This window comes from Bos grunniens, chromosome 23 (genome assembly GCF_055505025.1).
Source record: "Bos grunniens cultivar Pamir isolate PY7600 chromosome 23, Bosgru_T2T1.0, whole genome shotgun sequence".
Classification (NCBI taxonomy): Eukaryota; Metazoa; Chordata; class Mammalia; order Artiodactyla; family Bovidae; genus Bos; species Bos grunniens.
The window spans coordinates 38,387,157-38,411,445 of NC_141187.1; the positions used below are offsets into that span (position 1 = coordinate 38,387,157).

The window sequence follows — 24,289 nt, forward strand, 5'->3', positions numbered from 1 at the left end:
TAAGTACAACTTAACATTGCTAGTGCTAAGTGAATATATCAAATAGCAGTGAAGAGAAGCAAAAAGCAAAGCAGAAAAGGAAATATAGAAGCATCTGAGTACAGAGTTCCAAAGAATAGCAAGGAGAGATAAGAAAGCCTTCCTCAGTGATCAGTGCAAAGAAAGAGAGGAAAACAACAGAATGGGAAAGACTAGAGATCTCTTCAAGAAAATTAGAGATACCAAGGGAACATTCTGAAAGAGATGGGAATACCAGACCACCTGACTTGCCTCTTGAGAAACCTGTATGCAGGTCAAGAAGCAACAGTTAGAACTGGACATGGAACAACAGACTGGTTCCAAATAGGAAGAGGAGTCCGTCAAGGCTGTATATTGTCACCCTGCTTATTTAACTTCTATGCAGAGTACATCATGAGAAACGCTGGGCTGGAGGAAGCACAACCTGGAAACAAGACTGCCGGGAGAAATATCAATAACCTCAGATATGCAGATGACACCACCCTTATGGCAGAAAGTGAAGAAGAACTAAAGAGCCTCTTGATGACAGTGAAAGTGGAGAGTGAAAAAGTTGGCTTAAAGCTCAACATTCAGAAAACGAAGATAGTGGCATCTGGTCCCATCAACTTCATGGGAAATAGATGGGGAAACAGTGGAAACAGTGTCAGACTTTATTTTTTTGGGCTCCAAAATCACTGCAGATGTTGACTGCAGCCATGAAATTAAAAGACTCTTACTCCTTGGAAGGAAAGTTATGACCAACCTAGATAGCATATTAAAAGGCAGAGACATTACTTTGCCAACAAAGGTCTGTCTAGTCAAGGCTATGGTTTTTCCAGTGGTCACATATGGATGTGAGAGTTGGACTATAAAGAAAGCTGAGTGCTGAAGAATTGATGCTTTTGAACTGTGGTGTTGGAGAAGACTTGAGAGTCCCTTGGACTGCAAGGAGATCCAATCAGTCCTAAAGGAGATCAGTCCTGGATGCTCATTGGAAGGACTGATGTTGAAGCTCAAACTCCAATACTTTGGCCACCTGATGCGAAAAGCTGACTCATTTGAAAAGACCCTGATGTTGGGAAAGATTGAGGGCAGGAGGAGAAGGGGATGACAGAGGATGAGATGGTTGGATGGCATCACTGACTCAATGGACATGAGTTTTGGTGAACTCCAGGAGTTGATGATGGAGGCCTGGCATGCTGCGGTTCATGGGGTCGCAAAGAGTTGGACATGACTAAGTGACTGAACTGAACTGAATATATCGAGAAAATAGCAAAAATAGGAAAGATAACACAACAAGGCAATTATCTGGAAAGGATGTGCATGAAAAGTTTCCTACAGGATGCTTATAGCAGCATCACTTAGAGTGAAAAACTGGAGACAAGCTAAATGTCCAATAATTAGAAGATTAGTTATATAAATTATGTCATAACCATGCAACGAAATATTATGCAGTCACTTAAAATCACCTTTAGAGGAATAATTAACACCTTAAGAAAACATTAACAATGTTGTTAAGGGAAAACACACGACAGCATGAATAATATAATCCAAATTGGGAGTGTGTGTGCCTTTATGAACAATGTATGTTAAAATGCCAAGGGTTATCACTGGATGGTAGTTACAAGCAGTTTTACTTTCTTTTTAGGGCTTTTCTGCATGTTCTAAATATTTTACAATAAACATTTCTTGCTCTTTTACTATGTATGTGTATTCTTTTTATTTAGAGACCACATTATGATAATTTTGCTCTCATACTTCTCAGAGAATTTGACAAGTTGGTTCCTATATTTTCATACAGCAGATAAACCCTGATTTCATAGTTCTATCTAGCACAGTCTTCTCTCCTAGTAGATGAGAAACGCCAGTGGGCTCTCAGTTGCTCATCACGAAAGCAAATGGGGTTACAGTCACAAGTAACATAATGGAAAAAGTAGGAATCCATCTCGAGGCTCTGCAGCCTCTGCTGTCTAGGCTTCCCACCACATCTGCCCTGTTGTGGCTTCCAAGGCTAGAGAGCACATTAAGTATCAGCAAACCCTCCTGGTGCTGCAAACTTCCTCTGTTCTTCCAGGATCCCTAAGGGTTTGGGTAATGCTTTCTCTTCAGGATTTAAATGGAATCTTCAAAGGAGAAGGGAAAAGAATACCCCAGCTCTCCTAGTCTTCCTGCCTCCCCCATTCCTTCTCTTCTCTTTCCTTCTCCTTAGAGAAGAGTGAGGCAGGACCCCTTACAAGGACACCTCTTTAGAGCAAGGATTCTTTTCTTCCTCTAGACCCTGGTGTTCCTGTGCATGCAGTCCAGGAACTTGGACAGAACAGACTTCTGTTGTCTTAAGCTATCAAGTTTGTGGCAAGAAGCTATGGGCAACATGATTGGTGTCTTCATTGGCTGCTTGATTTCAGATGTCTTGGCCTCTAGAGCTGTGAGAGGCATAAAGTACACACAGGGCAAATGTTTCATTTTCAGAAATTAGACTAATGAGATCCTGCTAGTGAAGACATTCAAACACAGATGGGATGCCCACTCAGGAGAGAAGGTAGAAAGGATTTATGTTTTCTATATGAAGAGATGGACTTTAGAAACACCTTAAGTATCTCACCGAATTCAATGCCTTCATCCAGAAGTTCTCCCACAAGGTGTGCAGAGTCCACCTGGCATCAGGCTAAAATTTTCTTGTCACATCTCAAAGAAACAGACAAACGTTTGACAGGTTGTGCCAAAAAGCCTGGCATAAGCCTTTGTTGTTTATATCTTTCCCACCCGGAAAATATTCTAGGTCCCCGACTTAGACTTTTGCCAGTGGTTTCAAAATGAAGGCTCATGAACTGAGCACTTAATATGCTCCATTTTCTATGTGAGTGTCCCTTGTACACTGATACTCATAGTTAACCATGTGCATTTTTTCTAGGATGTGTTATACTGTCATGACCAAGGTACTCTGATAACCCTTCTAGAAAGAGAATGCAGCTTCCTTGAAAAGCCATTCTATACAGGTAGATAAATCGTGTTCACAGTTCATGAATCACTTTGACTTTGACCCACACAATGTTCCCTTGCAGACAGGAGCCAGTTTGAGATCTTGTCCTAAGAACTGCAGGGATGGGCCAGGGAGAAATGCCAATCCTAGAAACCGGAGTGGAAGTGGCAGCTCACATCTGGATGTGTGGTGGTGGAGGCCGCAGGACACTAGTATTCAACGCTGCGCGTTAGACTTTCCGGCAAACACCATGCAAACAGATGCTGTGCAGGGCACACAGTGGCCTAATTAAGGGCGTGGGCTATTTCTCCAAAAGGAAAGGCAGTTGCTATCCATTTCAGTTGTAACTGCTTGGTGTGTGCAGAACACTTTAGGAATTTGTTACAAAATCAGAAGGTATCTATGATTTTTTATAAAGTCTATAGAGGATATAAAGAATCATGCAATAACTAACCCCTGTGTTCTCACTCTCTCAGTTCAAGAAGAAGTTGGCATTTATTTCTTTCTCCTCTGATGTAAGTGCTGGAGTTTGAGAAGTGTCTTGGAAGATAACTCAGATAGGAGTCTCTAAATACACAAGGCTGAGTTGATTAAAACTGACCAACATGTGTGTGAACTACAGAACAAAATATGCTCCCATTTCTCTGGCCTGTGATGTCTGTCTACCCTCAGAAGTTCCCAGATCATCTCATTTTTTAGACAGAAGGTGTCTGATTACACATCGGAATAGCTCTTGTCCTCATGTGAAGACACATGTGAAGTTAGAGACGCTTCTATCTACACCAGCCCAACCTCTCCATCTCAGACCTACTACCAGCTTCCCTGGCTATGGGTTCTCCCTTCCTATATTCTATTCCATTTCCCAAGCTCAACAGTGCCAATCATACTGGGAGTAATGGTGAGCCCTTGGAGTAACAGAAACCCACACACAAGAATGTCTCTGCTAGGGGAAGATCATCTGCATGCCTGAGGCAAAACTGTTCATGGACATTGACAAAGGTCTAACCAGAAAGACAGAAGAACAGAACCTCCACATGCATACATAACCTAAGAGAGATTTCCTGGACTCTCCTCCTAGAACCTTCCCCAAAGCACTCCACCATCATTCTACTGGGGACCAAGTTTTCACCAGTGCAATGCCAAAGCCAGAACCAGTAACAACATCCTATGGCATTCAGTAGATCCATTTTCAAGACAATCACATCTTTCAAACACCTTTTTGTCTGAGCATTTTAGAAGATGATTCAAAATCAAGAATCTTGCTTCCAGAACAAGGAGCTCATTCTTATGATGTGCTACTTGGTTTAGGACTCAGTTTGGTTCAGTTGCTCAGTCATGTCTGACTCTTTGTGACTCCGTGAACTACAGCACCCCAGGCCTCCCTGTCCATCACCAACTCCTGGAGTTGGCCTAAACTCATGTCCATTGAGTCGGTGATGCCATCCAACCATCTCATCCTCTGTCGTCCCCTTCTCCTCCTGCCCTCAATCCTTCCCAGCATCAGGGTCTTTTCAAATAAATCAGTTCTTCACATCAGGTGGCCAAAGTATTGGAGTTTCAGCTTCAACATCAGTCCTTCCAATGAACACCCAGGACTGATCTCCTTTAGGATGGACTGGTTGGATCTCCTTGCAGTCCAAGGGACTCTCAAGAGTTTAGGACTAAGTGGTAATTATTACTAATATAGTTATCTATTAATTTGTGGTAGATACTTAAAACACTTTCAGTCAGTGTTGCTGTTAATCAATGTCAAAAGCGTTTAACCTGTGTCCATCATCTGATGAACGGATAAACTAAATGTGGCCCATCCGTACCACACACTATTATTCCGCCATAGAAAGGAATGAAATACTGGTAGAGGCAGACCCAAAAGGCCACATATTATATGACTCCATTTACATGAAATATACAAAATAGGCCAATACATAGAGACAGGAAGCAGATTAGTTAGTGGTTGCCAGGATCTGGAAGGAGAGGGAATGGGGGGCGTCTGCTTAGTGCGTAAGGGTTTCCTCATAGGGTGATGAAAAGTTCTGAACCCGGATGGTGGGAACAGATGCACAACACTGTGAATGTACTTAATGCCAGTACACTGCATACTTGAAGATGGCTAGAACTGCCGAGTTCACGTTCTACGTATTTTATCCCAGTTAAAAAGAAAAAGATTTAACCTCTGGGTTTCTGTTATACCCTTAGATCTATTGTCCTTGGTATTTTATGGGAGATATAACCTATTTTGTGAAAATCTTTGTGTATGGAAATGTTTGAAAAAAAATTTTTTTTGGCTGCACAGCATGTAGGATCTTAGTTCCCTGGGACTGAGTTCAGGGACTGAACCTGTGCCCCCTGCATTGGAAGCACAGAGGCTTAACCACTGGTCCACCAGGGATGTCCTACAAATGGAAACTTTTTTGGAAGAGAACTGTAAGACCCACCATACTGAGCACATACTCAACGGCTGAAGAAATCCATGACACCAGGCCACTGGGATGATTCTAAAGGTGACAGGTGCACTCTCCTGAGCACATCCCCTTAATGTCTCTCGTTCTCTCTCCACCAAGACAGACTGCTACTCATGATCAGAACACTATTTAGAGGCATCAACAAGCAGTTGTGCCTGTTCCTAACGGATTCTAAGTACCTGATGTGCTGAGAGCCCAGGATGATTTCTTTCACACGATTGAGCTCCATAGGGTCTGTCTTCTAGACCATTTTGTTGGTTTAAAATGCACCAATGCTCAAGCATTGTGAAGTACGCCCCTGTGGGGAAAGGGGGTCAATTTGGTTCACTGTGCTATTTTCCTTTTACTTAAATCACCTAAATTTCAAACCACATTTTCTATTTCTTTCAACAACATCAGGCATTAGCATGTCACTTGCCTCTCCGTTTCTAGGAATAAAGACTAGAAATCCTAATATAAAACATTAACTCTGTGGGCTGGACTGGCAGAGTAATAGATCTTTGGAACGGCAGTGGCAAAACCTTGCTGGGGCTTCCTCAAGTTGCAATAAAGCTCTGTAATTATTTTATTGAACCAAGAGCAGTTAAGTCACAAATGTATCTATGCAGAAAGCAACTGTGGCAGCAACTCGAATAGATGACTTCAGGAACCATTCAGTACCGGCGCTGAAGGGCCCTGATGCTAAAGGTGAAAATAATAGATTGGATTAGAAAGCACTGCTCAGACCCAGAGCAATCAACGACACCTCAGCACTCTCTCTATTTGAGCTCTGATCGCTCTTACTTCACATGCAAGGCATACTGCATTAGCTACCAGATGGTATTTGCCTTTTCCTGCTGGACTTTCTAGGATTTCCAAAGACTCTTGCCTGAATTAGTTCACTTTTTCTGGCCAGCCTAATAAGGTTTCAGCCAACTGACAAGCCTGGATACAAGGAAAAATGAATCCCAACAGATAGCACAACTATTTATTGGGCTTAATAAGAAAAGAGAAGAAAGAAAAGAAAAAAACACAGCTTAGATATCAATATAGTCAATACCTTTGGGTTTCATTTTTTTTTAACCCTTGAAAACTCATAGAACCCTATAGGTCTGGAAGCGGTATCAGAGGTCAACTACTCAGTGTGCCAAATTAGTTATCTACTGCTACTTAACAAATTGCTCCCAAACTCAGTGACTTGAAACAACATTCATCATTTCACAGTTTCTATGGGTCAGGGATCCAGGTGCAGCTTATGTGAGTCTTCTGCTGTCAGGGACTCTCACAGGCTGCAGTCCCAGTGTTGGCTGTGGTCAGCTGAGGACTTGACTGGGGAAGATACTGCCCTTGGTCACTCAAGAGGTTGATGGCAGGAGGCATTTCCTCCTAGGCTGTTGGACTGAGAGTTTTGGTTCCCCATGAGCTGGTGGCCAGAGGCCTTACTCTATTCCTTGCTTCCTCACATGGCAGCGTGCCACATGGTGGCTGGCTTCATCAAGCAAGCAAAGGGGATGGCAAGAGAGAGAGTATGAACACAACACAAGTCATGGTCCTTTGCAAAGTAATATAGGCAGAGCTTGAAGATATTGTGCATTCGGATCCAGACCACAGAAATAAAGGGAATGTCTCAATAAAGTGAGGTACATGAATTTTTTTGGTTTCCCAGTACATGTAAAAGTTATGCTTACATTATATTGTATTCTAATACATGGGCAGTAGCATTATGCTTCAAAAATGTGCAGACCTAAATTTAAAAATATTCTATTACCAAAAATTGCTAACCATCATCTAAGCCTTCAGAGAGTCATAGGAGTAATATCCAAGATCATGGATCACAGATCATCACAACAACTACAATAATAATGAAAAGGTTTGAAATATTGTGAGAATTACCAAAATGTGTGTGGCTAAAATCTAACTCATCAACTTAAACAAAATCATCTAATGAATTAGCAAGACAATTGACTCAGATAAACATGGGTGGCAAAAGGAAAATTGAAGCTTTTGTATCCCGAAGAGGTAGAATGCCCCCAATGGTCAGATTGTATTGCGGGAGTGTTAACCTGTTTCCGTCACTTTCCGTTTTCAGTTTCTCTCTCTGCCATTTACACTCTTCTCAGACATGAACCATGACCTCTCCATTCTGTGTAGCTGTCCTCAGCTTCCAGGCTGATGGTCAGCACCCACCCAACGGGACTTCAATGTTCGTCTTTGGGTGAAGGGTAAGAATGAGAAACAAAAAATGCAATACCAACTCTTAACTCCAGTGCATTTTCAAATGCCCTGGAGCAAATTCAATATGCTCAGTCAGTCAGTCAGTTCAGTTGCTCAGTCGTGTCCAACTCTTTGTGACCCCGTGAATCGCAGCACGCCAGGCCTCCCTGTCCATCACCAACTCCCGGAGTTCACTCAGACTCACGTCCATCAAGTCAGTGATGCCATCCAGCCACCTCATCCTCTGTCGTCCCCTTCTTCTCCTGCCCCCAATCCCTCCCAGCATCAGAGTCTTTTCCAATGAGTCAGCTCTTCGCATGAGGTGGCCAAAGTACTGGAGTTTCAGCTTTAGCATCATTTCTTCCAAAGAACACCCAGGACTTATCTCCTTTAGAATGGACTGGATGGATCTCCTTGCAGTCCAAGGGACTCTCAAGAGTCTTCTCCAACACCACAGTTCAAAAGCATCAATTCTTCGGCGCTCAGCCTTCTTCACAGTCCAACTCTCACATCCATACATGACCACTGGAAAAACCATAGCCTTGACTAGATGGACCTTTGTTGGCAAAGTAATGTCTCTGCTTTTGAATATGCTATCTAGGTTGGTCATAACTTTTCTTCCAAGGAGTAAGAGTCTTTTAATTTCATGGCTGCAGTCACCATCTGCAGTGATTTTGGAGCCCCAAAAAATAAAATTTGACTTACCCTCAAAGCTGAGCCACTGGCAGATGATGAACACAAATCCCAACCAAAGTTAGAAATACCCTGACAGGACTGATGAGAGTGCATTTGGGTATAGTTCTCCAAATGTTCTGCTGAGAACCAACCAGCATTAGCCTTTTAGAGATACACAGATGACACTGTTTGTGCGTGGGGTATAACAAACATGGATCCAAACTTGCCCTCAGATTCCGGAAGTGCTTTTAGTAAATCTGAAGTTCTTTGGGAGTACAGAAATATTTGCATGGTAAACCTAAATTAAAACACAAGCTATAGGCTGACGACTTCCAGAATCCAAGGGGCCTCTCAATTCAGTTCAGTCACTCAGTCGTGTCTGACTCTTTGCGACCCCATGGACTGCAGCATGCCAGACTTCCCTGTCCATCACAAGTCCCAGAGCTTGCTCAACCTCATGTCCATCGAATCAGTGATACCATCCAACCATCTCATCCTCTGTTGTCCCCTTCTCCTCTTGCCTTCAATCCTTCCCAGTATCAGGGTCTTTTCAAATGAATCAGTTCTTCGCATCAGGTGGCCAAAGCTTGGAGCTTCAGCTTCAGCAGCAATCCTTTCAATGAATATTCAGGACTGATATCCTTTAGGATCGACTGGCTTGATCTCCTTGTAGTCCAAGGTACTCTCAAGAGTCTCCTCCAACATCACAGTTCAAAGGCATCATTTGTTCAGTACTCAGCTTTTTTTTATGGTCCAACTCTCACGTTCCTACATGACTACTGGAAAACCCATAGCTTTGACGATATGGACCTTTGTTGGCAAAATAATGACCCTGCTTTCTAATATGTTGTCTAGGTTTGTCATAGCTTTTCTTCCAAGGAGCTTCCAATCTTGGGCTCCAAGGGGCCTCTAGGCCAGTTCACAGGTAACTAAGTAATAATAAAGCATTTTTAACTTTTTGAAAGATAGATGCTTTAAAGAAAAACCTATTCCAATGAAGAGAAGAGGGTCACAGAATGGTTTCCTCTGTCTTTCTTTTCCCACTAGGAGAGAAAGCATGTTGGGCTTCTCCAAATGCGGGCTACATACATTCTCCACATGGTTTGTCAGCTGGCCTCTTTGTGAGACTCAAGATTACAATGAGGCCAATCCATGCCTGTCTCTGGCCTGACTTAATAACTTAACTAATTGTAATTGACTAAACACCAGGCGTCAACTCACACATGTCAAGACTCATTTCTATCACCATCTTGGATCTATTGTAGTCTATAGCGAAGCATGCTGGGAAATGTCTGATGGGTCACCCAAACATGGCAGATCCTAGGTCGATATCACGACCCAGAAGATGAAGCCAGATGGTCCCAAGGCCAGGGCATAGGAGCGGGGAGCTGAGGTCAAGCAGGCGCTGTAGGCTGAGTGAATGAGGTCACTGAGCCCGGGCCACTGTGACTGCACGTGCTTAATATGGGTGAGTACACCCACATCAAGGGTTTTAAAACAGGGCTGATCTCACACTAGTGAGGCACACCACCCAAACCTTCTGACTATCTTCAGATTCAGGTATTCCTGGTCTCTCTAATCCTCATACCTGGAATTCATTCCTTTGGGGGAGGAGGGGAGGAGGGGCCTGAGCCAGTCTTCTTTTAAAGATATGAATTTGTCTAGATCTAGGGATGATGAAGATGTAAAGGGGTAACACACCGCCCAGGGCAGTGGACACACCCATTAGCACCCTTTGTCACCATCAAATAGGACTGTCCTGAGAAACCGGCATGGAGAGAGATTACGTATCTTGGCAAAAGAACTTCTGAATTTATAAAGTACACTCCAAATCATCAGGACTTCTGACTCCTAATTCAATACTCTTTCTAAGGACCCAGCTATCTTTACTTGCAAATTATTAGGATGCAATGTGTCTCTCCATTGCCTTCCAGCAACAAACATGAGACTGTGTCATTTAGAGGCTTCTACAAAACTAGGCCCATGAGATATTTCTTGAGTAGAGCACTATGACCAGAGACTATTCAAAGAACTAGATACAGGATGGCAAACCAGAGAGGGCTCCTCACCTCAAGGAGATTGCCCTGGAGGCAAGACAAACCCTGCTCGGAGCTACATTTTCATGCATATTCTCCAGCACGTGAAATTTTCCCTTGGCTTCCTTCTCTTGAACTCCCTCAATAACAGGAAGCCCTATTATACATGAGCTGAGGTACCTCTTCTCCACCCCTAGCCCTTCCCCCAGCTCACATGGAGGGATATTGAGCCCAGCCAACAACCTTCGCCTCAAATCTCTGCAAGATGGAAGAGCCTGTGAGCAGAGTCTGCCCCAAGCCCTGTGTGTTTGCTGGGACAGATTTCGCCTCTCAACACTGTATTTATTACTGGGGCGTGAAACACAAATCTGCAGATGCCTGTTCCACTCGCCTGCTGTTGAGAGCCTGCTCAATAATTTAGCGCTCCCTCCGTTAAGGACAGGACATTTGGTTTCTGTTGGCTGTTGCCTAAGACAGAAGACGATGTGGGATGGATTCCGAGGTATCCAGATCCCTGCGTCCTCTCTCTGGACTCCCTTGCGGTTGGTTCTTGCAAACACTGGTTTGCAGCTGCAGAAACAGCAGTTCCTTAACTCTTGGCCAGACATTATGGCTGTTTCACAGATACAGTACTCTTCTGTCTCCCCATTCCATTATCACAGCGAATTGATGACTACTTAAAAAAAAAAAAAAGCTGTCACAATAGGAGACCAAACACTGGCAACAGATAAAACAAAAGGAGGCACCGAGCTCTTTAATTAAGGTTTGCGAAGGCATGTGAATCCTCGCTCTTAGTTAGCCTGCTGTGTCTCTGCCTGATTAGCGACGATGCATCTGCTCCGTTTCCTGGTATCCATCTGTACTGCTATGAAGAAATGTATTTGGGTCGCCCTGATCCTCAATGAGATGACTCAAAGGCATCAGCTGTAGATAGACTAATGGTTATGCATGTTGACAGAGTGTTTCCTGTGCCCCTTGCTGTGCTGACATGCAAGATCACACCACCTTACACGTACCTGAAGTTAACCCACATCCACACAGACAGCCCAAATGAAGTGCCTACTGCCAGGAAACCCGAACAGTTTTAGGATGACCCGTTTCTCCCCTGTACTGTTCAAGACTGGAAATAGACCTCAATCACACTCTTTTCAGAAGCTCCGCCTACCTGTTCTGCCTGGGCTCCTGCCATAGAACTTCTTCTTGAACAGATTAGAAGGACCAGGAGAACTGGGATCTTCCTGCATGTTATAAAGGAAGGGACTTCTAACACAGATGTGTCCTGAAGGTGTGTCTGTATATCCAAGGATTTTTTATCACCAAGAAAAGGGCAGCCAAGACCTAAGTGGCCACTAGTCAGAGGTGTCTGGGCAGAATACTCCGCACAACTGAAGTGATGTTGGCCCTGTGTGATTTTTGTTCCCCCAGTGACCTTATTTCTCTCATTTCTAAAAATACTGTAGCACTATATGGATCTTAAAATTCTCTACAATACCATTCTGTGATTCAACATCACCAGCTTGGGTTCACAGAACTTGAAACTGCTGAACTGACCCCTGTACACAGACTCAGACATCGGAGACTTGAAAATATTTTTCTAAAGCTGGTAAAACCCAAATGAAGTCTGGAGTTGCATTAATAGTGGCTATCAGTGGTTTCTCAGGTTTGAGAAATGTACCATAGTAATGTGAAATGCTAACAGTAGAGAGAACTTGGTGAGGGTTGTGTGGGAACACTGTAATATCTACACAACTTTTCTGCAAATCTAGAATTATTCAAAAATGAAGCATTTATTAAAAAAATTTTAATATATACTTTCCTCACTTGGGTATAAGTGAAAGAAACATTGGGTTTAAACTAAACAGGGGTATTACAAGATGACATTTTGCCAGCCCTTTCATTTCAGAAAAGACAGGTTAATTCTGCTATCGCCATGAATGCAATGTTTGCACCATCAGATCATGGTCACTTGAACACTTTGCATTCCCTCTCTTAATGTGGGAAGGGTCTCAGAATTTGAAGAATTCACATTCTTGGAAAACTCCAGATTGTATGCCTTGAACTATGACAGTAATTAGTATAAAATAGAATAAAATACTAGGAGTAGGACAAACTCCAGGGAGAATTTCCCCTAGAAAATGACCAAACCAGGGAACCTCAAGTGAAAAGCCTTCCAAATCCTGAGAGTTTACTGGCGAGTGTGGACCAAGCACTGTTGAGTCACTATATACTGGATTTCCCACTACCTGTTCACACTAGCATGTCAATTAGGCTTCAATTGGGTGCGATCATCATTCAGTTCAGTTCAGTCACTCAGTTGTGTCTGACTCTTTGCCACCCCATGAATTGCAGCACGCCGGGCCTCCCTGTCCATCACCAACTCCCGGAGTTCACCCAAACTCGATCATCATTAGGCTAGCCCTTTCTTTTCTTTCTCACTTAACCACCTTATTGAACTCATGGTGGTAGCTTCAAAAGAGACTTAGAATGGCCTGACCCATTCTCTTCCTGAGTCCCGCAGGCAGGTTTCAAATGAAACAAGAACACACGGGCACAAATACTTTGAATAAATTGCTACAAGATTATAAAGTATCATTACTACTGATATCACGACCAGCCACTTGGCTAAGGTCACCCCACTGCATAGACCATGGAAGATTCTAAATTCCAAAGAATCTGGCATGGACTCTTCGTAACTTAATCATGGACAGTAGTGAACCCCACGTAAGGAAGTGTTTAATAAACAAACAACCCATCTCAATGTGAACTCTTTAGTCCCAAGCCAGTAGACAGGCTCGCTTTCCTCTTCAGAAAGAGCAAAACCTGAAGAGAGAGTTTTGTTTACCAATTGGAAAAGGGAGCAGAGAAAAGCCTGCATTTATTCCTGGGGGAGAATAATGGAACTGTTATAAGCTGCTGTGTTACATCAAATTAAAAGCAATTTTTCTGAATTAAGAGAAAATTGAGTGGGGAAATGCTTCCTTTTGGAAATTTAATTCCCAACTGAGTATTTATACGCTGTTAGTCTTCACAAGTACACAACTGCAAACCGCTTCACACGCCAATAGCATCGACCAGGACAGGAAACGAGGCGTTCTTTAGACAGTCATTTTCCCCCAGTCTTACCCTCCCCACACCCCCAACTTCTAGTCCTTGTGATCTCACGAAAGCCCAAGCCAGCTCCTTTAAAAACAGATTGGCACAAAATCATCAAGTTCCATGATGAATATCAACAAAATCCATGGCCATGAATGGGAATGAAGGAGAACATTTCATTTCATATTTAAAATGTTAAATTGGGTACTTACAATTCCCCTGATTTAACGTTTTTAATTAAAAAATTCAAGCCTTATTCAACATTTACATATTCATGCCTCTATAATGTGCACTGATTGCATTAAAGGCGGAGAAAAAGCATGTAAGTGCAGTACAAATATAGTCACTCATCAAGTGCACCATCTATGTGTGCATAGATAAATATTTCCAAACAAATTAACATACACCCCAGCACAGGTGCCCTGGCCTCACAGCTCCCTCCAGCTATTTCAATCCGACTTTCCTTTCCACCAAGTTTCTAGAGCCAGAACACACCAGTTTAAAATTTTTATAATTTGCTGACTTGTAGGCTCAGTGGGTCCCTTTGCCAAAGGCTCTTATCAGTGACTAACCCTTCTGATGAGCAATAGACAGGGAAGAAAACATTTAGCTGCACTTTTTACTGAAAACCAAAGTATGGCTTCCATGATTCAACAAAGACCACCAATCTCTAGTTTGTGGCCTTCAGTCACAGGAAGGGGCATTTCCCATGCCTGAGAAGAGAATGCCCCTGACCAGGCATAGCTGGCCCTGTTAATGGCCCACCAATAGCTGGCATCCCCTGACTTCATGCTTACAGAATCATGACTGTCTGCAGCTCCAGTGTCCCCGACACTTAGAAGTAGGTTGTGCTTTGTCTAAGCCAGAGGCTGGCAAACGACCCCTGGGTCAAATCCAGCCTACCACCTGGTTTTGTCCATAAAATTTTATGGGAACACAGACCCACCCACTCATTTACTTGCTGTCTGTGGCTGCTTTCACACTCCAAGAACAGATTCGGGTAGCTGCAACAGAGAGCATATGGCCTGCAAAGCCTCAAATATTTACTGCTTGGCCCTTCACAGAAAACACTTGCCAAGCCCTGGTCCAAGTCAACTCCAGCCCAATTTCCCAGCCTCCCTTGCAGCTAGGAAGATGCTGGAACAAGATGTTACCAAGAGCTACCTTTGAATACATAATAGATGATAGATACATTGAAGGAAGTAAGAACCACAAAAGAGCATTTGAACTGGGGAGCTGAATGCAGAAAGGAGGATGTAAGTTCAGGACACACGATTTGAATATACGATTATACGATTTGCAGTACTTTGAATACATGATTATATGATTCACGGTACTTTGGGAAAGCCCAGGAACTACTTCAACATACAAGGCTAGAACTCAGAAAAGAGGTCTAGCCTGAAGACCTCTAAGGTCAACTGCTTCGTTAACTTTAACTCAAAGAGAGTCTTTTTGGAGCTTGTCCCCTGCAAAACATTACCTCCAAGTAAAACCTTCTGACACTGCCTCCTTCTTACAACTCTGTCTTAGCTTAGTTCCTCTGACACTAGCCTGTCCTGCTCCTCTTCACACCTCTCTCGCTGTTCCATCTTCCTTCTGTTAGTTGCTCAGTTGTGTCCAACTCTTTGTGACCCCATGGACTGTAGCCTGCCAGGCTCCTTTGTCCATGGGATTTCCCAGGCAAGAATACTGGAGTGGGTTGCCATTTCCTTCTCCAGGGGATCTTCCCAACTCAGGGATCAAACTGGGTCTACTGCACTGGGGGCAGATTCTTTACTGTCTGAGCCACCAGGGCATCTTTGTCTGCTCATATGTTGTCCTTCACTCCTTAAATTGGGAAATTCCTTTAGGATTTATCATCAAGCTTTTTTGATTTCCTCAATATTCTCTTTCTGAACATTCTCATCAGCCTCCCAGCTCTCAAGCAAGTGACTCTTCAAGTTGACATTTCCAGGCTGGACTTTTCCCTAGATCATGATCCACTGTTAACTGGTTGCATATCCCAAAATGAGTGCCATGTTGCCAATGCAAAGTCTATGTACCTAAAATATTTATTGATCTTGCCCTAAATAGAGAAAAGACACTGGCCATGGAGTTGGAATTGCATGTTCTGAGTCCTGGCTTTGAGTCCTACTGTGTGAGCTTAGCAAGTCTCCTCATTTCTGAGCCTCAGTTTCATCATTTCCATAGGCCCCAAGAGAGGTATGAAGTTCCATTTATGGCTGTAGATGAGAATAAAGGGCTGATTTGGAAAACCTAGAAAGAGTGGGAGAAGAGAATGGCATTTCAGCTTGAAAAGCATGTGGGGAACTTCAGGAATCTGCCTGTCCTCCTTTCATGGGGCCTATGTGGTTTGATTTGAGTATACTCGTGGGTAGAGCATACTTTGACTTCTGGCCCCTTGCTGAGAAGAAGACAAAGACCTGAACACCATTGTTGCTTTTGTCCTCTGCTCCCAGCTTCATTTCATACTTGCTTAGTTTCAGTCTGGTTCCAACCTCAGCTCTGGTGTCTGTGAGCTATGCTAGGTGGTGCGTATCCAACTCACCTTAACTAACCTCTGGCCCTTTCTGAAGCCTGGGCACCCAAGTTAGCTCAAATGTGATCTCAGGTTGCTGCCTCTGCTTTTCTTAGGCTTAAACTTCCCAGATTTAAACAACCACCACCACCATCAACTGTAAATGAACTTTACAAAGAGGCAGACACTTAGAGTGGCTTTATACCAAGTCAGAGAATACAGGCAAAATATCAGAAGCAACCTTCAGGGATGTTCTCTTAGGCTGTGGTCAGAAACCTGCATCCTGGCCCTTCCTGGCTGTGGCATAGCGCCTGCTGGTCACCCTAAGATGTCCAACTGAAAATGTAATGGCAGTGAGCTTCTTTTGTCCCATTCCTATTCCCTATACTCCAGTTTTAATGTTTGCTAAAAGATCAGCTTCTAGCCCTTACATGTGTCCTGAGATGAATCCTTTGCCAAAGAAGGCATTTTCTGACTCCATAAGCACTCCAAGGCGAGGTTCAGAATACTTTACTCATTTCCCTTTGAAGATCTTTTTCATGGGAGCCATCATTTCAGAGATCTACACCCTGGTCTCTCTGTTTCTACTCCCTGAGAACACAAGAAAGCAAACTTGATCTGAGAAAAAGAAACAATTTCAACCCAGGGTGGTTCCCAGCAACAGAAAGTAAAGATGGAATCCCTCATTGCTCTCTCTCGACTGTTGGTTGAGGTCTGGGAGCTGCCCGGGAAGATGGAGTTAGCATAGACGCCCCACTCCTCCTCGAGAGTCCAGGGGCAGAGTTCTTTCTTTGTAGTGATGACAAGATAGTTCTGCCAGTTAGTGTGAGGCCACAGGCCTGGCATTTGAACAGGAAGTGAGGCCAACCCTAAATGAAATCACACTGAGAATAAAGGAGGATTCAAATAAAAATTGACAGCGTAGTTCACAGAGCTCGTGGGTGGCTCAGCTGCCTGGAAGTCACTGCCATCGCTCGCCTTGGATGGGAGGCCTCCGGAGCGCTTGGCTGAGGAGGTTGTGTGAAGAGAGTTTGTCTGCACTTTGTCGTGCCTATGACACAGAGAAGGTACGAGGGGCTGGTGAGAAGGCTGACAGGCTGATAAGTTTCTCTGGAGACAGCCTGGAAAGGTTGCCAGGAATGCAGGAAGCGGAATGTTCTCATTGCAAAGCGCTACTCCACATGCTGTCTAACTGCGGCCATATGATTTTAAAATAACTATTTCAGATTAGGACCACAGAACTCTGGTCCTGCCTTTGCTAACTGGTTGTATAACCTTGACAAATTGCTTCACTTCTCCAGGCCCATGTGTTTAAAGTGGGTATTTCCTACTGCAAGGAGAGAGAATAAGGGAGGCCGGGGGTTGGTAGGAGATTGACAAGGAGGTGGCAGAGAGAGAGGAGATTTGGTTCCTGGATTCCTGGGTCCAGTCTGGGGAGCCCTAAGCCCTGAAGAACAGAGAAAGTCAGAACAGGACTGAGCTGACACGGCTTCCAAGAGGTTTTAGCTTATATGGGCCACCATCTCAGTGGAAATATTCCCACAAGCAGAGGCTTGAACATGAACTTTCCAAACAGGAAGTCCAACTCCTAACCACCAGGATCCATGAAGGTGATCTTATTTGGAAGAAAGATCTTTGCAGATTAATGAAGGGTCTCAAAATCAGATCACCCTGGATTTGGGTGGGTCCTATATAAAGTGACCTGTGAGTGTTCTTATAAGAAAAAGGCAGAGTGAGGGTTTGAGAGACTCAGATGCACGGGGAGAAGGCCGCGTGGAGAGAGAGACAGGGATGGGATTCTGTAGATCCAAGTCAGAGAAGGCCTGGAGCCACCATAAGCTGGACAAGGCATGGCAGATGCACCCCTGGAGACCCCAGAGGGAGCATGTCCCTGCCGCCAGCTTCATTTGAGACTCCTGGCCACCAGTACTGGGGGGACTATGTTTCTGTTGTTTTAAGCCACATGATTTGAGGTAATCTGTTACAGAAGCCCTGGGAAATAAATACAACATCCTTGTGAATCCCACAGCCAAGCACCTCTCGAAACAGACTTCCTTCCTCACCTGGGGGTCCTAAAGATGTTCATTTAGACCAGGTTTGAGTCCCAATTTAAACATGGGCAAGGGCAAAGAAACATGTCTGTCTTACACTATTAGTGGCTCAGTGGTAAATAATTTGTCTGCTAGTGAAGGAGATGCAGGTTCGATCCCTGGGTTGGGAAGATTCCCTGGAGGAGCAAATGGTAACCACTCCAGTATTCTTGCCTAAAGAATCCTACGGACATAGGACCCTGGCAGGCTACAGTCCACGGGGTCGCAAAGAGTCAGACAGGACTTAGCACAGCACAACCCTATTAAAGTCTATGCTATTCCCAGAAAAAAAGAGACCCTGCTGCTTTAGTTTAACTCCAAGTTGAACACCAAAGTGTCAGAGGTGTTTGAAGCTGTCTCCATCTCCCCTCTCTCCCCTAAAACCTTGCCACAGATTCCCAAAGGTGGCAGGGAGCCTGCTTCTCTTCCGGGTCCCTGTGGTTCTTAGTGTGCAGAGTCTGGCTTCTAGAAGCTGCCTGAGAAGCCAGCCTCTAGTTCTCTCCTTCACTCTCCTTCACTCTCCAGCTTTCTCCCTCGTGCTGGGTGAACTGACTAGGTTCATTAGGTGACTGCGACTGTCTCTGATGGCCACACATCTTTGTTGCACACCTGGCTCATCAAGAGGTGGGAACCAGCCTCCATCTTGCAGACGTAGGAGCAGGAAGACCATTTGGGGTTTAGGTTTGGGGCTTTGGCTTCGGGGAGCACGTTGTCCACAGTTTCCCAGGGGGCGTGCTCTGGGTAGTGAAACTGTTAACTCTGTTGCTCATCTGACTGCTAGCGTTTGTTCTCAATTAACTGAAAATTGGAGTCGATGAGGGGCACATGGATACTCCAAACACTCAGGCAAAATCACGCAAGCACTGAGGACTTGCCAGGCACCAGGCACTCTGTGTTTCTGGATTCTTGCCTCTTTTTCCTCAATGCAGATGGCTTTCTGAGACTTCCCCCTTAAACTAAAGAGAACCTTCCATCCTATCTTTCAAGCATAGGTTTCAAACTGATCTCCTTCACAAAGCCTCTAGAAATAATTTCAAGTCCACAGAAACTACATCTTTACTTTGAATTTCTTTATAGTTATATAAATGTCATATATTAAGTTTTAATATGTCTAAATACCCTGGTTATTACCTACATATTCATCATTGTACTCCGTATCTGTTCAAAGTTATACAATCAGGAATGATGTTTCTCCCAACATATCTCCTGTCCCTAAGAACCTTTCCAACTCTCAGGTTCTCTGAATGGAGTTTCAATTTTGTGTCATTTTATCAACTTATTCAGCCAAACATCTACTGAAATCCTACAACAGGCAGGCATGACACAGAAAAAGATAAATAAAACATAGTTCTGGCCCTTGTTGCTCTCAAATTCCATTGGGAGCGAAGTGTCAATAAGAAGTATTGTTATAGGCTTTACTTTATATTTACTTTACTTTGGGAGCAGTCGTGAAAACTGAAGACAGAACAACTCACTCTGCCTAACAGTCAGAAAGGCCTCCCAGAGAGGGGATGTGCAAATAAGGCTCTTATGGATGGACAGGAATACACCCTACAGATTAAGAGGGAAAGGAATTCGAAATGGAAGACATAGTATATGCAAAGGCACAGAGTCATCAGTGGACCAAGCACCCCCCGAAAACAATGAACATCTCTGAGGAGCTGGAGTTGCCATGGAGATGACTGGCAAGGGATTAGGTTGGCAAGGCAACTGGCAGCATGCAGTGAGCCAAGCTAAGGTGTTCAGATATTATCCGGTCAACAACTGGCAGCCAATGGCAATTCCTAAAACCAGCTTTAGTTTTAAGATTTAAAAAACTAGAAATTAATGTAGAATAAATTTCTGGTTTGAAAATTATGGCTAAGGTGGGCACAACACCCAGGATAATGCTAGACAAACAGAAGGCACAAGATAAGTTCCTACTGAGTATGAATTCAGAGTCAGAAGGGAGGAACCATGGAAAGAAATGCCGAGGCCATAGTTATTGCTTTTCCAAATCTTAGCTGCCATTGGTATTTCCACCACAGATAGGATGCTCCACAATGATACAAACAGAAGTCCTTTTCCTCAAAAGGACAACTCTGCTCACAGGACTGAGCACCTCTGCTCTGGTCCCACTGACTCTCACTTCATAGTGAGCAGATGGCAGAAACCACATTCACACACTCAGTTCATACTTGGGGAGGGCCTGTCATGACTCCCCCCGCCTCTCAGCATGGTTGATGAAATGACTATCCTATGTCTAGAAATAAATCTGGAGGTGGAGTCATCAGATAAAAATATTTTGAAAAATTAGCCACAGATGGTTGAGCATTTCTGTAACACTTTCTCAGATTTTTTTTCTTTCTTTTTTCCTCCTCCTTCTTCTGTAAATAATTCAATTAAAGGAATTCCTTAAGGCATGGGTCCCCAGCCTCTGGGACCTAATGCCTGGTGATCTGAGGTGCAGCTGATGTAATCATAATAGAAATACAGTACACAATAGATGTAATGCACATGAAACATCCCCAACCATCCCGCAATGCTGGTCTGTGGGAAAATCATCTTCCACGAGACCAGTTTCTGGTGCCAAAAAGTTTGGGGAGTGTTGCCCTAAGGGGAGACCTGGTTTCAAATCCCAGCTCTGTAGCTTACCACCTACCACAGAGCTGACTTCCGTCAACTCACCATACTGCACTGAGCCTCAGCTGCTTTTCTGTAAGGGAGAGTTAGTCACTCAGTTGTGTCCAACTCTTGCTGACTCCATGACTGTAGCCCGCCAGGCTCCTCTGTCCATGGAATTCTCCAGGCAAGAATACTGGCGTGGGTAGCCATATCATTCTCCAGGGGATCTTCCCTGACCCAGGGATTGAACCTGGGTCTCCTCATTGCAGGCATATATTTTAGCATCTGAATCACTAGGCAAACCCTCTGTAAAAAGGGCTATTGTGAGGATTAGATAATATGCAAAATAGGCCTAGAAAAGCGTCCTGTACAAAACAGGTACTTAAAACACAGTACCTATTATTATAACAAACTCATTTTGATACTCCAATCTCTCAAATCTTTGGATAAATTCTAAGAAAGACCAATACACATGCAGTGTGTCAGGGTGACATTATGGGGAATTATCCAAGAAACCTTCTCCTTTATTTGGTTCCACCTTGACTCTGAGAGCCAAATCTATGTTTTCAATTTCAAAACTTCCTTTTGTACTAATTATCATTGAGACTCCAGTCTCAGGGACCTCCCTGGTGGCTCAGGGGTAAAGAATCCACCTGCAATGGCGGAGACATGGGTTGGATCATTGGGTTGGGAAGATCCCCTGGAGAAGGAAATCACAACCCACTCCAGTATTCTTGCCTGGAGAATCCTGTGGACAGAGGAGCCTGGTGGGCTACAGTTCATGGGGTCACAAAGAGTCAGACACGACTTAGCAACTAAACAACAACTCTGGTCTCATCTCCCTTATCTTTACTGTAGAACTGTGTTGCTCAAAAGGGGCTTTAGCTTACCTTCTCCCTAAAGCAAACTTTTGGGCCATTGGTCAAGCTCTGGAAATGGTTTAAAAGCATTTTAAAATCATGAATCAGGCCTCTGAAATAATGTATCCTGCCACAGGTGGAATAATCCAGCTCAAAGATACATGAAACAATTTCTATTAATTGTGAGTGAGTGGGGGAAAAAAAAATCATCTCAAGTTTGTTCTGATTTCCATTCAAAATCAAAGCAGTCGGGTTTTGAACACAACACACTCTCACCCTTCCAGAATTAGCAGGATAGTTTGACCATAGACAAGGACACAATGAAGATAAAATCCCCAATAAGAGTTTGAACAACTCACAGGGCAGCCCCGGGCAGAACATTCATTACATCCAGAAGAGGTTCTCCCTCCTCCTACTCACAGCACCCTCCAATCCCACTGTCCACAAATAAAAAGTGTAATACTCACCTAGTTGTTGAGAGGGTCTCAGAGGAGGGACTGAAGACATAAAAGTATCCAAGGATGGAAAAGTCCTTTGCAAATCTGTGCCAACAACCAGTGCTTTGTAAGCGTGTGGTTGTTTAGTGCTAAGTCGTGTCCAACTCTTTGTGACTCCGTGGACTGTAGCCCACCAGGCTTCTCTGTCCTTCACTATCTCTTGGAGTTTGTTCAAATTCATGTCCACTGAGTCGGCCATGAATTGGATAATACAAGGCTGTAGAGATTGAATTATTCCTTTGTCTTAATCATTGTCTTTGAAAAGCAGCCTCTCCATGATCTGTCTACAAGCTCAAACGATACCAACTCTGAAATCCCAGTTTTAAGAACAGGAATGGCGACCCACTACAGCTCCCAACTCAGTACCACGAGTTTTCTGCTGAGAAGGGAGCTGCCTTCACGCAGTGGTTTTCTGGCGGGCTGCACGTTGCCATCACCTGCGCAGTGCGAACAGTTACTGAGGGCTGGGCTTGCTGGGAGCACAGTGGTTCCCAAACGTTGCTAGGTATTAGAATCACCTGGGAGGGTTCACCCCAGAGCGATCACATTATTTTTCTCTGGAGATGATACCAGGTTATCAGCAGTTCTTAAAACTTCTCAGGTGATTCCAACGTGCAGTCAAGGCTAAAACCCAGTGTGAGATGTCAGTGGTCTGGGGTGAGACCTGGCAGTAGGATTTTAAAAATATATATATTTATTTATTTTGGGCTGTGAATGGTCTTAGTTGCAATGTGCAGGCTTCTTCCTAGTTGTGTCTGGGGCACAGGCTTCAGTTGCCCCCAGGCATGTGGGAATCTTAGTTTCCTGACTAGGGATTGAAGCCACATCCCCTGCATTGAAAGGTGGTTTCTTAACCACTGAACCACCAGGGAAGGCCCTCTGGCATGGGATTTTTAAATTCCATCTCCTTCATCCTTGCTTGATCCCACTGCTCACAGAATGTGCCCAGCTTTTAAACACTATATTTCCCAGCTTTTTGTCTGGATGAGAGGGGAGGCTGCCGGAGAATGGATGTACATCTGAGTCTCTTTGCTGTCCATTTGAAACTATCTGCTATACTCCAATATAAAATAAAAAGTTAAAAAAAAAAAAAAAAACCCACTAATTTCCCAGCTTCCTGCAAGTATGGCTGGACGGACATACGATATGTTTCTGACCAAAGAGACGTAAGCAGCAGTCACAGAATGAGGATTCTGGGAAAACTTCAAAAATGGCCAAATCCATGAGAAGTGCTTTTGGCCTTTGTTCTCCTTATTCTTGCACAAACGCGAGGCTACAGAATAGATACCCATCTCACCACCCAGAGGACATCACCACCACACACTAAGGTCTCAGCAGACATCTGGAAGAATCTGAATTCCCGAAGCCATAGGGAGCCACCTTCCCAGCCAATCCACAGACTTCTTGTATGTGAGAGTATTCCCCCCTTCACTTGTTTAAGCCTTTTCTCCCTCATATTCCTGGACTGTGTGATACACCCTCCAAAGAAGAAAGGGACCAGATGAACTAACAGGAGAATATTTCCCCAGCAGAGGTAGCCAGGAAGTCAAGGCGGAAAGTGTGAACCAAAAACAAAGCAGGAAGAGAGAGAAGCATCGTCAGCAGAGCACACTGATATTTTAGAGACAACCTTCTTGGAAAACACAGGTTTTTCTCCTATCCTCTCATCACTTATTAGTTCCACGACTCTCTGAAATTTTGTTGGACCTGGTTGCTTGTCAATTTTCATGGCTCTAGAATTAAAGACTGTGCTGTTTTTTCATAATATAAGGTGGCTGGGATGGTAAAGAATCTATCTGCAATGCAGGAGACCTGGGTTTGATCTCTGGATTGGGAAGATCTCCTGGAGAAGGGAATGGCTACCCACTCCAGTATTCTTGCCTGGAGTCAGGTTTTGGACAGAGGAGCCTGGCGGGTTATAGTCCATGGGTCATAAAGAGTCAGACATGACTGAGTGACTAACATTTTCACTTCTTTATCACACACATACACACACATATATATATAATGCAAAGCAATGAAACTGTTATTTTTCTAGCATTTCTGAGCAGAAGAACAGATACTTCTTTAACCCCAAAATGCCATGTATTATGTGGCTTTCTTTCCTGCTAAATAAACACTATTAGCTCTTCGTGGATGAGACCGTGTTTCTTTCACCTTCATATTCCCATTACTTAACAGAACTTAGCACATAATAGACACCATTAAGTGTCTGGAAGAAAGAAAGGAGGAAGGATGTATATGTCAGGAGGGAAGAAGGGACTCTTCCTGAGAGGGCCAGAAA

The 24,289-nt window shown here is 43.9% G+C and overlaps 1 long non-coding RNA gene across 10 annotated transcripts in view; it reads right to left on the minus strand.

Annotated features, from left to right (window-relative positions):
• Positions 1 to 23,907, minus strand: part of LOC147347657 (uncharacterized) — a 131,490-nt gene extending 107,583 nt beyond the window's left edge. For all 10 annotated transcript variants that reach the window (XR_015152417.1, XR_015152416.1, XR_015152412.1 and 7 more), the window contains exon 1: positions 21,976 to 23,907. This is a non-coding gene — a long non-coding RNA (uncharacterized LOC147347657). The remainder of the gene's footprint in view (positions 1 to 21,975) is intronic.
• Between the last annotated feature and the right edge of the window lie 382 nt (positions 23,908 to 24,289).